Source organism: Tasmannia lanceolata, unplaced genomic scaffold (genome assembly GCF_043159265.1).
Source record: "Tasmannia lanceolata isolate RefF3 unplaced genomic scaffold, GAP_Taslan_0.1 ptg000012l, whole genome shotgun sequence".
Classification (NCBI taxonomy): Eukaryota; Viridiplantae; Streptophyta; class Magnoliopsida; order Canellales; family Winteraceae; genus Tasmannia; species Tasmannia lanceolata.
Window position 1 is genome coordinate 14,950,348 of NW_027518689.1, and position 15,096 is coordinate 14,965,443.

Sequence of the window (15,096 nt, forward strand, 5' to 3'; positions counted from 1 at the left end):
TGAAAACTACCCAAGCTATCCAAGCCATTTCAGGCCATTTTCTAAATTTTAGGAAGAGCCCTAAATCGTAGGAGAATCCTACATTCTAGGGTAGTTCTTATATTTGAGAAAGAAAACCCGGACCCGTGGAATGTATCCAGTATCCTGAGCCATTCGGAGCCATTCCCTAAATTTTAGGAAAAGTCCTAAATTGTAGGAGAGCCCTACATTCTGGGTAGTACGTATATTTTAGGAGGAAAAATCGAATCAGGGGAATGTATCCAATATCGTGAGCCGTTTGGGGCCATTTCCTAAATTTTAGGAAATGTCCTAGATTGTAGGAGAGTCCTACATTATGGGATAGTCCTACCGTCTAAAAAAGGAAAACTCTGAACCCATGAAGAATACCCAGCAAATGGAGTTATTTCTGATTGTTTCCTAAATTTTAGGATTGTCCTAAATTGTAGGAGAGTCCCACGTTCTAGGGTGGTTCCTACCTTCTAGGGGAAAAAACTCCAAATCCGTGAAGAATATCCAGTAAATGGAATTGTTTCTGGCTGTTTCCTAAATTTTAGGATTGTCCTACATTGTAGGGTATCCCTTAAGGTTTAGGACCCCCCTTTTGTGTCTCGAAGGAGCGTCCTATATCTCGGGCAACTATGAAGTGATTTAAAAAGCCCCTAAAATATAGAAGTTCTCTCAACTCCTATTTTTCCTCTCCTATTGTGGCCCCACCTCCTTGTTTTTCTCCCACCCGAACCCTATTTGATGAAGGATTACTGTTGATCGCAAGATCAAGAGTCGAGATCGGTTTTTGAACGACGATCGTCAAATTGAGATCACTTTGGACTATGGTTTTACGAATTAACGGTCGAGATCATCTTATCTCAACTCAGTGATAATGGTGTGAATGTTTGGATCGCTAATCACTTAAGAGTACGGGAGCTTAGGTCGCCTGCGATATCGATGGCTCTCATTAAAGATTGACCATTTGTGATCAAGATGGTATTTTCCATGGAATTCTTATTCCAGGAAAATATCTTCCTTATCACTTTACTTTCCTTGGAGTTGTTTGTCCAAGAAAATGTTTGTTTAGGAAAAGTGTTTTCCCATCTTCAAGGGCCACATGGCGCAATCTCATAATCCCATTAGTACGTGATGGAAAACATGATCTTGACCGATGAATTAATTTATGCAATGGACTGTCAAATGGACGGCTCGGATTGTTCTTTGGAAACAAAGAGGGGTCTTGCATATATTTGCTCTCATTACACTAGAGGGGCGGATTTGCCATTTACAAATAAAGAGGGTAGTCTTGCAATTTGTAAAAAGGATAGGGGCTTTTTGTCATTTAGGAAAAAGTAAGAGGAAAAAAAGGAGAGAGAATCTCTCTCTCTCTCTCTCTCTCTCTCTCCGCCACCTCACCACCCCTCCCTCTCCCCATCAAGCTTGCACAAATCTTGGCAAATTTCTATCTTATTTTGTCTCATGTGGCACATCCTCATTCCACCAAATCAATGCAAAGCATATCCTTTAACATATGGAATAATCTCAACCCTTTAAATGTGAACATGTCTATCCTTGTAGTAGATGGGTTCATCTCCTCCATTCAAACGAATCATGGTTATGTGGCATGTCCATCCACAATCAAGCCAATCTCCTTTCCCAACCCTCTTGATCTTATCCCTCTCTTGCTAACCCATCTAAGTCCTTGGATCAAGACCAAACCAATCATGGCCCTACACTCTATTCTCTTTTGCTAAACCCCAAATTACCTTCTCCTAAGCCTATAAATAGAACCCAACCCCAACAGAGAAAAAAAGAAGAAAAAAAGGAAAATCTCAAAAGCCAACGCAAGTCTTGGCCTCTCTCTCCGTCTCTTAGAAAGATCCGCTAAACGATCGGACCAGACAGGTGCAGGTAGCTCGACCGCGTTACCCGTCATTGAAACACAAGCTGGAGACGTATCGGCCTATAACCCCACCAATGTGATCCCCTTCTCTCTTTCTCTCTTCCTCCCCACCTTGGCCAATACTCCATTCCCACCACCAATTTTGGCCGAATTTCATCAAAGGATCAAGCCGCGGTGAATTTCATCAAAAGCGAGGAATTGGCAGCAAGCATCGAAAAGAGGTTGGCCTTTTATTACTTTCGAATTAGAATTTATGTTAGGATCAAATTGCATGTTAGATTAGAATGCATGCTATGAGTAGAATTCATATTGATGTCTAATTCATTTAATTTTGCATGCATGTCTCTCATCTCTCTTTTCTTTTCTTTTCATTTTTTATCTTCAAACCCACTTAGCAAAACCCCAACCCCATAACCCAACCCAACCTGACCCTAACCTCACGCCAACCTTATCCTACACTAGTGCCTAGCATGTGCCCAACCGAGCCTAGATTAGTGCCTAATTCGTGCTCCAACCCGTGCCTAAAAAGTGCATACAAGTGCCCAGCGTGGTGCCCACCAGTGCCTATCCTGGCGTGCAACCAGTGCCCAGAGTGGTGCCCACCAGTGCCTATCCTGGCGTGCAACCAGTGCCCAGAGTGGTGCCCACCAGTGCCTATCCTGCTGCGCAACCAGTGCGCAACCAGTGCCCAGGGTGGTGCCCACCAGTGCCTATCCTGCTGCGCAACCAGTGCGCACCAATGCCCAGATTGGTGCCCATCAGTGCCTATCCTGGTGTGCAACCAATGAGCACCAGCGCCCAGAGTGGTGCCCACCAGTGCCTATCCTGGTGTGCACTTAATGCGCACCAGTGCCAAGGTACTTGACCCAATCTATCCCCAAACCTAACCCAATCTAACCCAATCCAACCCAAACCAATCTAACCCAATCCAACCCAGCCCAATCCCACCCAACGTAACCCAACCCAACCCACTTGGGTCCACCCCAACCCAAACCCTACCCAACTGTACCGAACCCATCCCACACTCAACTGACCCGACCCAACACAACCTGATCCTAACCCACATGGGTCCAACCCAACCCATCCCTAACCCAACCCACTTGGATCCACGCCCAACCTGACCCAACCCACTTGGGTCCAACCCAACCCATCCCTAACCCAACCCACTTGGCTCCACGCCCAACCTGACCCAACCCACTTGGGTCCACCTAACCCAACCAACCCAACTCAACCCAATTAACCCAACCCCACCTAAAACCCAACCTGACCCAACCCTTACCCCACCTAACCTAGCCATCTTATCCAACCCACTTGGGTCCACGCCCAACCTGACCCAACCCACTTGGGTCCACCTAACCCAACCAACCCAACTCAACCCAACTAACCCAACCCCACCTAAAATCCAACCTGACCCAACCCTTACGCCACCTAACCTAGCCATCTTATCCAACCAACTTGGGTCCACCTAACCCAACCAACCTGACTCAACCCTAACCCAACCATTTCAACCCACTTGGGTCCACGCCCAACCTGACCCAACCCACTTGGGTCCACTTAACCCAACCAACCCAACTCAACCCAACTAACCCAACCCCACCTAAAACCCAACCTGACCCAACCCTTACCCCACCTAACCTAGCCATCTTATCCAACCCACTTGGGTCCACCTAACCCAACCAACCCAACTCAACCCAACTAACCCAATCCACACCCAACCCAACCCATCCCTAACCCAACCCACTTGGGTCCACCTAACCCAGCCATCCCATGACCCAACCCAACCGAAATCCCTAACCCAACCCACTTGGGTCCACGCCCAACCTGACCCAACCCACTTGGGTCCACCTAACTCAACCAACCCAACTAACCCCTAAAACCCAACCTGACCCAAACCTTACTCCACCTAACCCAGCCATCCCATGACCCAACCCAACCGAAAACCCAACCCACCCAAGCCCAACCCGAGCCGCACCCTCACCTGAAATCCAACCTAACCCAATCCCTAACCCAACCCACTTGGGTCCACCCCAACCCACACCCAAACCCAATTCAACCCATCTGCCCCAACCCCTACCCCACCTAATCCAACTCAACCTATCCCATAACCCAACCCATGCCCCAACCCAATACACACCCCAACTGTGCCGAACCCAACCCAACCCATCCCTAACCCAACCCACTTGGGTCCACCTAACCCAGCCATCCCATGACCCAACCCAACCGAAAACCCAACCGAAAACCCAACCCACCCAAGCCCAACCCGAGCCGCACCCCCACCTGAAATCCAACCTAACCCAATCCCTAACCCAACCCACTTGGGTCCACCCCAACCCACACCCAAACCCAATTCAACCCATCTGCCCCAACTCCTACCCCACCTAATCCAACTCACCCTATCCCATAACCCAACCCATGCCCCAACCCAATACACACCCCAACTGTACACCCACACCCAACCCAACCCATCCCTAACCCAACCCACTTGGGTCCACCTAACCCAGCCATCCCATGACCCAACCCAACCGAAATCCCAACCCAACCGAAAACCCAACCTCACCCTAGATGAGCCCCTAACTCAATCTAACTCAACCCAACCTACACCCCATGGCCCACATTCCGATGGAATGTCAGACTTCAAACCAGGTCCCATTACATGGCCATGTCCACCCTCCACATAGATCCCATACCCTATTTCTCAACCAGCCATAATCATGTCCCCATAGCCTAATACATTAACCCATATACCCATTTCATCACCTTACAGCTCATACACCATCAACCCATTAGACTCACATACTATCAATCCATGTCCCATACATCACATTCCCGAATACCGTAGCTATATTCTCATGATTCTGTCACTGTAACAGACCCGAACACTAATCCTAAATCCAAATTCCAATCCAACCCATTCCAACCCGGGTCCAACTCGGACCCGAACCGCAACTCGGACCCGAATTGCAACTCAAGTCCAACTCGGACCTGAACAGTAATCCGAGTCAACTAAGCCAAATCGGTTCAACCCGAGATGCAACCCAACCCAAATCGGTTCAACCCAACCCAAACCGGTGCGACCCAACCCAAACCTAGCTAACTCAATCCAAACTGGTCCAGCCTCGACCTAACCCGAGCTCAACCCCATAGCCATCAACCAGAGTTCACCTGAAGTTCACAGTGTCAGCCCAGAATTCCTCTGGAATGACACACAGTACTCCAGAATGCTTCTGAAATACACTACAAAGTCCCCTGGAGTGAACCAGAGAATATCAGAGTGCCCTGAGAGTGACCCAGTTCCATAACCAGAGTACTCCACAGTCCACCTGAGTTAAACACTCATTGAGACCAATTCTAACCTTGGAAATTCTAATCATTTGGGAGACTAAAGTATTAGGAATTCTGAATCCTTAGAAAACCTATTCTAGGAAAATCCCTTTCTAATAGAAAACATTTCCCTTAGGTCCCCAAAACCTTAGGAGAATCTAATCCCAATCCTAGAATACCTTACCCTGGCACCCAAATTCTAGGGTACCTTATCCAAGGATTGCCAATCTCGAACCTCAAACCCAAGCCTTAGCTTAGGCTCTTAGGATCCCTTGCATTAGTTTTAGGGTCATGTAGTACCTGCATTTTAGGCATATAGAAATCAGCTTTCACAAGCTTTCAAATATCTCAATCAACACTCAATTCTCAGGCTCAGGCAATTACGTCTAGATACATAGGACCCATGCTGGGCATTAGGCATCTTAGCTAGGCATTTAAGACTAAGAACTCCTGGCTCGCATGAGTATAAACTGTGAACGGCCAAATCATTAGAATGCATTTAGGTTTCCCAAATAAAACTCACATTTCCCCCCTTTAGTTAAAACTTAAACAACTAATGCAATTAAAAGTGGAAGTCTGACTTTCGTCAGGCAAGATCGATGCTGTACACTTCGTGCGGTACACCTTCCGATCTCGTAACCAGGTAACTTACCCAGAATTTAAATCGTAGACCAAATATGCAGAGTTAATCATGGGTCCTAGATCCCTAATCTAGGTGGCGACTCTGGTCATGGCTTCTATCGTAAATTAGGATTTTCATCCCAAATTTACGAGAAAGCAATCATATTCAAAATCAATGAACAAAGGCGCTATCACCATTTAAAACACACACCCTCGTGGGCCACACCCCCTCCGGGATTTGGATCCACAAGTTCTAACTAGATTTTAGTGAAAAACTCAAAAAACAAATCTGGACAACATATATTTTTGAAAATTTTTAATATCTTACAAGAGCTTTTCACATCAAAATCCTACATCTATCATGGATTTCACTAGATATTCACATCATACACCTATTAACACAAAAAAAAATTAATTTCAGAGCCTAACACATCAGATCTAAAGATTTTCATAAAAATCATCCAAGAATTCACCATTTTAACCCTAATTTGAGATGAAATCTTAAAATTGGCATAACTTCTTCGTTTCTTTGCCGATTTTGGGCCATTATATACCAAATCGAAGATCTCAACGGATACTACACCTCTCCATGAGAATTTTTATGAAATCCAACCAAAAATTGATGAAAAATGATAGAAAATAAGGCTGGACAACACTTAGTTTTTCCATTTTCACATCGAAATTCAACTAGAACTCAAAATTTGAGTGAATTGCCTTAGATCTTCATATGAGATATGTTTTTTAAATATACTTTTGTAGATTTTACCTATAGGTTGCTAGATCTAACCATTTTTAAGCATTTTCCACTTAGATTTTTCATTTTAGGTTAGATTTTCAAAGAAAACTCAAAATCTACTAACCTTGTGCTCTTCTCTTGAAGCTCTCCTTGAAAACTTCTTTCTCTCTCTAGATCTCATTCTTTCTCTCTCTTGATCTCCTTTCTTCTCTAGATCTCATTCTTTCTCTCTCTAGATCTCCTTTTTTCTCTTTCTAGATCTCCTTCTTTCTCTCTCTAGATCTCCTTCTTCTCTCTTTAGAAATCTCTCTCTCTCTAAAATTAGATTAAAAGCCCTAATATTTTTAAATGAGAGCCCAAATGCTCTATTTATAGAGTTTTTCCTTAATTTTTGTCCCCCATTAGTTTATAGGACAACCCCTTTTAAAATATTTTACTTTGGTTTTGGTTGCAAAAGGGTGGTCTAAGGAAGAAAATGGGTCAAAACTTAATGCGGGATAACTCACCCCACTTTAAAGGTAGCTTACATCCTAAGCTAAGTTTTCTTAATGTAATTAACTAAATCACCCCCCTTTCACTCTAGTGTAAAAGCTAACTAGATTAATGGCTAATACACTCCCCTATTTCACCACTTGCTCTCACTTGACTCGTCATATTAAGCATTTTTGCTCGGACTTTGACGAAATTTTGCAGGGACCTAGCCGGGACTCTAACCTACCCTAGGGTGAAATTTGGGACTCTAGAATACTAGTTTACTAGGGTTTTTAGTCAAAACAAGCTTATTAGGGTTTGGTCAAAATGGGGTATCTACAGATACCGACGGATAGGGAAGTGAAGCGGCGTCGCACTGTAAGGGAGGGTTGTAAGGCGAATATGAAGATTAAGTCGACAAATGATGAGAAGTGGAAAGCGAGAACCTTTATAGAGGATCATTGTCATGATCTTACATCTCCACTTAAAAGACGATTGCACCATTCACACAATACATTACACAAGAAAAATCTTACCAGGAATTTGATGAACACACTTCGTAGAGATGGGTTTGGGCCTACTAGCATTGCAAAGGCAATTAATGCTGCAAACGATGGTTTGGATAGTGCTATCACACCAAGTTGTGGGACCCGATCCCGCGAGAGGGGAGGGCGCATGAGCCGCCACACTCTCTCTTGGTCTCTCGTACCCACGCGGTTGGCGTGTGCTTTTTATTATTGATTTAATTCATCTTTTCTATGGATTTGGGATCACTAATGCAATCCGAATTCCACACAAAAGAGAACGACAGAGTCGCCACCTAGATGAGAGATCTAGGACCGATAAATAACCAGAAATCTAGACTCGTTACCTGGTAACAAGAATGGAAGGTATGGGGAGTTACCACCACAAGCACCATTCTTGTCCGATAATCCGGTCTTCAATTCCAAAAGTTAACTCTCTTGAATTTCTTTTAAATTGCTCATTTAACACTTTATTAATGTGCGAACTATGTGACATGCATCCTAAAATTCTAAGTTGAGAAAAGTCCTAAATGATTTAATTAATTTAGTTAAAAATTTAGAAAAAATAATATACAAAACCCCACTGATTGTGTGTGGGGCCGACTCGTGATTGGTATGCTATCAAGCATCCAAGCTGCCTACGTACCCAAGCCTCACTGGGATCAGAGTCGACGTAGTTCGGTGCACCTAAACTAAGCTATATGCCTAAACATCTAGGACACCAATCTAAACTGGCTTGACTGTTTCAACAGTTTTCAAAAGATTATTTAGTTCAAGTTGAGTAGATTTTATTATCCTAGGACTCCATCTAAGATGCTATATGGTCATATCTAAGTGCAAGACGTACCTTAGACTAATACAGGTGAACCTACATCCTAGGTAACTAGGCCTGTCCTATGGGAAAAAGGGGTAACTAGTGTAACTAGATCTATGACTCGATTGCTATCCATAGCAAACGGCCGTGATGAGGCTGAACTCCTAACTCTAGGACTCCCTAAAACCTAGAACACAACGGGACGTAAGTGTTCCTAAGGGGCTCTAAAGGATCCTACGATGGGAGACCGCAATCCAACGGTTCCAAAGACATGGATTAAATCAATTCAGTTTGTTGAAATGAAAGATTTTCAGTTCTTTAAAAGGTTTCTGATTCCTAACATCTAAGGAATACCAAAGACTCTAAGGCTTGACCAATTTCATGCTTAGATCGCATTCATGAAAGGGAATCGTGCGCTCTCACCTTGCACAATTTAACATCTAAGTTATAGTACGTTATTGCCTGTCATGTTTCTCAGGATTTCCATGGATAGAAGGGAATCGTGCGCTCTCACCTTGCACATAATATGAGAATTCTTTGTGAAGAACCAAATAGAAGAGATGAACACCAAAAGAATGGAACAAAATTCCAAGAAAAGAGCAAGAGAGATGGACGAATTTTCAGATCTTCCCCTAGGATTGGATGAATTTTCAAGAAGAAGGCCAAAGGTTGTGTGTGCTTGCATTTATAGAAAAGATTAGAGTTGAGAGAAAATTAGTAGTTTCCAATGTGAGAGCTTCTTTCTTTAGCATGTTTCCAATTTGTGCTTCTTGCTTCCTTTCTTTCTTGTTTCCAAATTTAATTAGATTCTAATCTTAATTTCTTGTCAAATAAGACATGCTAAATTACACAATATAGATCCTTCAAGATTAATCTAGAAGCCTTCTCACATAGGAAACTAGCTTTTATGAATGATTTTCGTCCAAAGAGGGCTGTCCACGTTTGAGCTCTTTTTTGACCTGTTTTGAGGCTGATTCAGGAAAAGTGATAAACTAGAAAGTTGTAGATCTTTTCGAGACGTTCGAAACAAGTATAGTAATAAATTTTTTGAATGAGAAGGTAAAAAGTTATGGCCATTTTACTAACCCGACTTTATTAGCCCTTTCTAATTAAAATTCTTCCTTTCTTTATTATTTTTTCAAAGCAAATATGATGTCACCAACCACCTCATCCCATGTTGGACGTTTTTGCATGTGGCCTCCCCATGTGGGGCACCCATTTACAGGAGTCAACCACCATAGACAATCTACACTTTTGGGTTGTGCCCTCCTAGCAGATGAGACGGAGGAAATATTTACATGGTTGTTTGAGGAGTGGTTGAAATTCATGTTCGACAAAGCTCCAGGATGTATTATAACTGACATGGACATTGCGATGCGAAATGCAATTAGGCGTGTTTTTCCAAATACTCGGCATTGCTTTTGCAAGTGGCATATTGATAGGCATCTAGTGAAGCATGTTCTAGCTAGGCGAGATGAAACTAGTGAGTTTACTAAAGATTACAATCGTTGGTATTATAGGAGAAGCAGGAGCGATAGTGAGACGGAATGGGAAAAGTTGGCGGAGAAATGTAATATTGATGAAAGACATTGGTTAGGTAAGATGTGGGAGTTACGGGAGCACTGGGTTCCTGCCTATTTTCGAGATGTATTCACAGCTGGCATGACATCTAGTTCTCGTAGCGAAAGCATTAACTCTTTCTTTGATGGATTTGTTAATCAGAGTACGACTTTACAGGAATTTGTGGTGCAATATGACAAGGCTCTTGTCGATCGACGGAGAAAGGATGCTGAAGAAGATTTCAAGTCTAAGGCATCACATGCTCTATGTCTTTCAAAGAGCACATTGGAAGAAGATGCTGCGAAGCGTTATACAAGGGCAATGTTCGACAAGTTCCAAGTAGAGTTTAAGAGAAGCATCGATTGTTGGGCAACTTTAGTGTGTGATGATGGATAGTGGTAGGCTTGCGTAATGAGCCAGAGTGGGAGTGGTACAAGGTTGTCTACGATGTATCCGACAGTATAAATGTTTCATGTGAGTGTGCTATGTTCGAAATCGACGGGATTTTATGCAAACACATCATTTGCATAATGAAGAAGAGGCGTTTAACAGCCATTCCAGATAAGTATATGTTAAATAGATGGACGATTGGGGCTACATATAAAGTTAATCATTTGGAATCTCCAAGCACAGGAGATAGTAACAAACTTACTGCATATGAGAAATGGTGCATCACATCAAGGATTTAAAGAGTGCTAGATGAACATCTAAGGAGTAAGACTGTTTTCAAGAAGATGACTGAAGACCTTGATTTATGGGTGGCGGAATGTGAAGAACCAAACAAAGGCAACGAAACTATTGTGGAAACAAGTGGCAGCCAAGTGCAATCTAATTTTTTGGTGGAAGGTAATGAGATATTTATTCGTGACTCACATGTCGTGAAGACGAAGGGACGACAAAAAACCTCAACAAGGTTTAAGTCTCCAATAGAGGACTCTCAATCCTAAAAACCACAACGGACGTGTAAAACGTGTGGAGGAAAAGGTCATTATACGACAGCGTGTAAAAATATGCCTAAGGTTTGGATTCGTTCTTAGTATTTATTTGAAGATGTTTTGAATCTTCTTTCTCTCATGTTAAACAGTAGTAATATGTTTATTCATTTGTTTTACGGTTGGTCGAATAGCCAAGTACAACCGAAAAAGACATAGCAGATGGAGTGGAAGAACATGAGGAGGAGGAAGTTCGTCAGGTAAGGATCAATGAGCTATATTACATGCATCTTTATGACACATTAAGTTTCTGAATTAATGATTTATACTGATTTGTTTTTACTTCCTTCGTCGTAGAGTTGTTAATCTGGATCTATCTTTTATGCTAAAAAAGCTAAATCTTGCAAGTTAGGCTGAGGTGAGTTCATATATTATGGAATCAAAAGCTGTGTGAATTTCGTATTATTTTTTTTTATCTTGGTGTGTCTGAATTAACTTGAATTTATCAGGTGCATTACATTTGGCAACCATCTAATTAAAAGTAGAGGCTCTTAAACCGACTAAAACATTGATTTGTATTAAATGCTTTGTTTGTGCAGGGATCATCTAAAGGTAATTCGAAGAATGGAAGGAGATTTAAGGTCTTGGCTAAGGGTTCCATTGCTGTTTATAGCCGCTTGTAGCAGCCCCCTCAAAGGACAGCCCTAGATGCTTGTGTGAAAAAGATGCATGATGCTTCCCCCTCTTGGGTGATTTGTGCCTTCATCTATTGTCTCCCTCTGTGGAGAAGAAATATGTTTATTCTTTAGTGTCAATTAACAGACTTGTAGAGCTTATAATTGCTCTTTCTCTGGTTTTTTATGGGAACTGATACTTCCACCCTGCTTATTTTGATCAATTCACACCCATATTCTTTTATGGGAACTTATACTTCCACCCTGCTTGTTTTGATGTATTCACACCCATCTTATGTCTGCTTTAAACTTCGATGAATGAAAAGCTTGGAAGTTTCAGATCAGAAAACTTGTAAAATGTGCACTGCGTCTGGTTTAATCTACAGGACGTCATATTTGCACCCACATGTTTTGATAGTTGCATCCTCATTCTCTCTACATTTTAAAGTTCTCACATTGGTTACTCAGCTTGTTTGAAATTTTTTATAGCCAATTAGAAGGTCCCCAATGAGAAGGTCCATTGAACACCCTGTACCCTATAAGAAAGTGAAGAGATGTGATGAAAAGCCATTAAAGAAGAGCCCTCACATCTTTCATGAAGATGATTAGAAAGGAAAATCCCATATTAAGGAGGACAAAGCCTCCTGCCATTGTAGGTCAAACATTGAGCTTCTTATTGGAAGAAGATTACAATCCCCTCAAATCAACCCTTATTGCACCTTTGATTGATAGGTCTTGCTTTACATCTCCTATGGTTCAAAAACTGGACGATCAAACCCCCAGGTGCAGTTCACATTAGACAATAAGAATACATATTAGTGCAAGTTACAATGATATGATTACGATGACTTGAGGGCCAATGGAGATTCAAAGCAAGGAATATCAAGTAGACAGTTTAGATCAATTAAAGGTGGGCCCAATCATGCCATAGTGGGGGGGAGTGCACCTCATTGTATTACAATGAGTTCATGCCCTGCTGAAGCATCCCTCCATAAGTTGAAAGCGCTTATTTCCAGTTTAACAAAGCAACAGTGTAACTTGAAATTCGCAACAAAGAGAAGGCCATGTTGAATATAACTTCTATCTTTAAAGCATCTGCCATATCTATGCTTCTCTAAGAGAAAAATCCCATTCAAAATTTTCAGAAACTAAATTGTTTTTTTTCCTTATTTACCTGCTATGAAGAACACTCATAATGGATTACGAATGGACAGCATTACAAGTGCAACTATCGCTAAAGCATTTTAACATTACAGAAGAACAACATTACAAGATGTCTGTTGAAGTTTTAATTGAGACTATTCCATGCTTCCTAACTTACTTAGAGATACATTGAAAAACAACTAAGAAAAAAAACAACAGCTCCCATCGCTTTAATCCACCCATTTTCATTCTCGACTAATTTAACGGCTTCACGCCCTTGTTGCACCAATAACTTCAACTCGACAACCTCTCCCTCCAACCTTTCACTGTCTTTAACGCCTTGACGTGCCTATTGCACTAACAGCTTCAATTCTGCAACCTCGCCCTCAAACCTTTGCAGACATTGATTACCAATCATGTTGTCCCTCGAACCAAATTCCCTCTGCTCTTCGTCATTGTCGCACCATAAAAAATAATCGCAATTCTTCTTCCCAAATTCCCGTGTTGTATAATCTTTAGTAATTTGAAATTTTACTCAAAAGTAAAAATACATGTATGGAAGAGAAACTTACACTGAATCCACAAGTGTAGTAGGGCCGGCCTCGGTTGCCATTCTTATTTGACTGAGTTATTTTCATACACCTTTTTATTCCACACATACAGTTGCTTTCCCCATGTGAGCCAATATTGCTATGGTTAGACGAGGCCATTAAGCTTCAGTATCTGCAAGCAGTATCAAGCGCAGAATCAACCATCAGAGATTAAAAGTTTAATCAAACACTGAGGCATTTCATCAAACAGGATTGAGGCATTTCATCAAACATTATAAGGTCATGAGCATCTAAAAATTTCAAAACATTGTGCATCTCTACTTTCCAAATCCATTGCAATATGACCACTACAAAACTCATTACTTTCAGCCCCCTAAAAAATTTCAACATTTATAAAAAAAACCCAATGAAATGTGCTAGTTGATGTGGACCCTGATCCCGAGGACGTCGAAACGAGGGGCGCGAGATCCTCCCGTCGATCCTCTGAGACCTCCACATGTGAAGGATAGCTCTACCAAGGAACTCTGGAAATGATGTCACATTCGCAACATAGCACGAGTGGCGATAAAAACGAGATACCTCTTGATCCAAGGATAAATCCTCAAATCAAGACATACCTATAAAAACTCAGAGTCGCCATCCATGGATAGGCCATGGATCCCCAAAATAAATCCTCGGTGCAATGGATAACCAGAAATATATATGGGTTCGTGCCTGGTTACGAATTCAGAAGGTCCGAAGAGCACCTCATCCGCCCAAGTGCAAGCTCCTGGACTCTTATGCCATTTATTTATTAATCTTAAAGAGTTTTGGGTGAAAATCATGTGAAATGGGAACAAATATCCCCGAGAAGACGTCTACCTAAGCATGCATGTCTCGGGGATAAAATAAGAAGCACACACAAAAGAAATGAAGAAAGGGTGTGTCACCTAGGCATAGCTAGGTTATGAGTGACATGCCTAATGAGTGTCTAAGTTCTGGTGGACATACACATGCAGGCTACTGCTAAGGGTATAAGGTCTATACAGAGAAGTAAATATGATAATCAAATAATCATGAAAGCAGCAAAAGAACTACAGCTAAGTATAGAAATATAACACACAATCATGATCATAAGCAAAGAACAATAATAACAACAAATGCAAACCCAAAATACTGACAACAGACCCTAAAACTGTAAACTTTTCGCCCGATTCTTCGGATGGTCTGGTGTTCATCCAAAGCTGCCTACGTATCCCTGCCTCCACGAGAATCAAGGCAACGTAGTTCTTCGCTCCTATTCTAAACTAAAATGCCTAAGACATCTAGACTTCTATTCTAGACTCGACCTAAAAGACCAGACTGATTTTTAAAGCTTCTTGAGCGATTATTTATATTTCCGTGGATTGTGGATTTTAACACTATATGCTCTAACTAAATGCAAGTTTAGCCCTAAGCTAATGCAGGCGGGCCCTATAACCTATGTGTAACTAGGCTGTACGTCCTAAGGAAAACAATGGGCGGGCTAACGCATCATACTCTAGTCATCAGTCGGCGATGTGAATCGTCAACTGACCGGACGGAGGCGCAACAAACTCCTAACTCGAACACAAGCACAAACAAAACACACAACACATCAAACAACAAGCCAAGGATAGACTCCTAACTCTAACACCCTCTATCTAGGACAAACTCTTACTCTAGAGGAAGATCTTTTCGAAAACAGGTTTATAACGATGTTTGAATGATTTTTGAAAGATTTGCAAAGTCTATTTACGAAGTTTGAAATATTATTTACAAAAGTTTGGCTGGACCTGGGATAAGAATCTCAAGCTGCACTACGTACCTCGTGGAAGAGGATCAAGCCAACGTAGTTCGA

At 42.0% G+C, this 15,096-nt stretch overlaps 1 long non-coding RNA gene across 1 annotated transcript; it reads left to right on the plus strand.

Annotated features, from left to right (window-relative positions):
* Positions 1-1,650: 1,650 nt before the first annotated feature.
* On the plus strand, positions 1,651-11,806 carry LOC143887638 (uncharacterized). The gene is made up of 2 exons (XR_013254317.1): positions 1,651-2,112; positions 11,470-11,806. It is a non-coding gene; the product is annotated as an uncharacterized LOC143887638 (long non-coding RNA).
* The last annotated feature ends 3,290 nt before the right edge of the window (positions 11,807-15,096 follow it).